Source organism: Hypomesus transpacificus, chromosome 9 (genome assembly GCF_021917145.1).
Source record: "Hypomesus transpacificus isolate Combined female chromosome 9, fHypTra1, whole genome shotgun sequence".
NCBI classification, from domain to species: domain Eukaryota; kingdom Metazoa; phylum Chordata; class Actinopteri; order Osmeriformes; family Osmeridae; genus Hypomesus; species Hypomesus transpacificus.
The window spans coordinates 13,219,750-13,221,520 of NC_061068.1; the positions used below are offsets into that span (position 1 = coordinate 13,219,750).

At 43.9% G+C, this 1,771-nt stretch overlaps 1 long non-coding RNA gene across 1 annotated transcript; it reads left to right on the forward strand.

The window, feature by feature from the left end:
- Nucleotides 1-966: 966 nt before the first annotated feature.
- LOC124471697 lies at nucleotides 967-1,546 on the forward strand. Its single transcript, XR_006956555.1, has 3 exons — nucleotides 967-1,050; nucleotides 1,175-1,279; nucleotides 1,379-1,546. It is a non-coding gene; the product is annotated as an uncharacterized LOC124471697 (long non-coding RNA).
- Nucleotides 1,547-1,771: the final 225 nt, after the last annotated feature.

A 1,771-nucleotide genomic window follows, 5' to 3' on the forward strand; every position in this document is an offset into this window, starting at 1 on the left:
ACACCAGTGTTCAGGATTCCACCAGGTATTCACCCTACCGACTGATGTACGGTCGGGAGCCACGGCTGTCAACCGAGGTATGTTAACTTTTGATATTTTATTCTTATATATTATTTATATATAAACAATATATTTGCAACAGAATTAAAAAAAAACTCTAACTTCATGCAATTATCTGCTGCATGTTCTGTATTATCATGTAATTTCAGATAACAGGTGACCTTCCTCATGAGGTTGAAGTTGACGGGCCTGGTGAGGGTGCCTTCGAAGACTACCTCCAGACCAGGGCTAGCAATGATGAGGAGGTTTTCGACAAGGTGAGAGAAATGACCTAACGTTACAAGACATATTACACAACTGTGCACTGTAGCTTTCACAAATGCTAAGTAATTGTTAACTTAATAACAATGCATCACTGACACAAAGTTATAAAACACTAGACAGTATATAGCTTAGTTGCTTTCCTTTCTCTTGAACGGTCAAGGTGCGACTGAACGTGGATAAAGCCCAGGAGAAACAAAAGGAGGCCTACCGGAGGAGGACCAAGAAGGGGACCAAACGCTTTAAAGTCATCCCAGGCATGGAGGTGTTGAAGAAGGACGAGAGGAAGCGTGGGAGACCTGGACGCACAATGGATCCAGACTGGCCAACAAAGTACCGGTAAATAGACTTAACAGTAGTCAGAATGAGAAGGTAGTGATTTGAAGCCAGTTTTGCCATTATAGCATGTCTTCTTTAGGGTGACTGATGTTGGAGACAACAACTTGGTGCAGTTGGAGACCTTGGACGTCCAACAACTGAAGACCAGGACACCCTATGCCTCAGTGAAGCCTCTGTTGAAGAGTGAGTGTAACTTATAGCACAGTTCTCAAAACAAAAAATCATTATGTCACCACATTTGATAGATTACCTTTCTTTGTTACTATGTGATTGAAATAAGGATTCCGAGCTAGCCCCCCCACAGAGGAAGCTGTGTCCCATCCACCCGAGCCAGTGGGTTCTGATGACCCTGAACTGCTAAGCTCTGAGCCGGAGGGGGACTCACTTCAGGTACATAAAAAAAGCATTCAGTAATAATTTAAAAAATTGTAATTATAGTGGCTGAATACAGTCACAAGACAGCATCTACTCCTTTTTGCCAGTCCCTATAATCTAACATTATTATGTTTTTTAGGTTACATGCATTGGACTCCAGGAGCCTGTGTCCCATCCATCTGAGACAGTGTGTTTGGATGGGCCTGAACCACTGTGCTCAGAGTTGGAGCAGGACTGTCTTCAGGTAAACTAGCTGTGTTGCTTTATATCACTATTCATTTTATTATTCAAACATGAATTTGTTGATGCCTATCTTGTTATTAATCAATTTGTCTTCTCTCAGGATGTCCAGGACTGTGATGTCATCATCACAGGTGTTCAGCGGGGGTTGGCCTGTCCAGCTTCACTGAGCAGGGTGGAGGTACTAAGGGCCACAGTTCTCTCGCCATGTTGTTGGCTGGATGATGTTTCCATTGACCACTCTCAGGCTCTCTTACAGGCACAACATCCCCATGTAGGAGGCCTCTACGCCACAGCATCCCTCGCCTTCCTCTCCTCTGTGCCTGCATCAACCCAGGGGTTTGTTCAAATTTTAAATGTTTGTGCCAATCACTGGGTAACGGTAAGTGACATCAACTGCAAGGTAGGTACAGTTAATGTCTATGACTCCTCTGGTCACAGCAAAACCGAGGAGTTCATTTCTCTAATAACTGGTCTTCTGTCTTTCCCAGGTCCG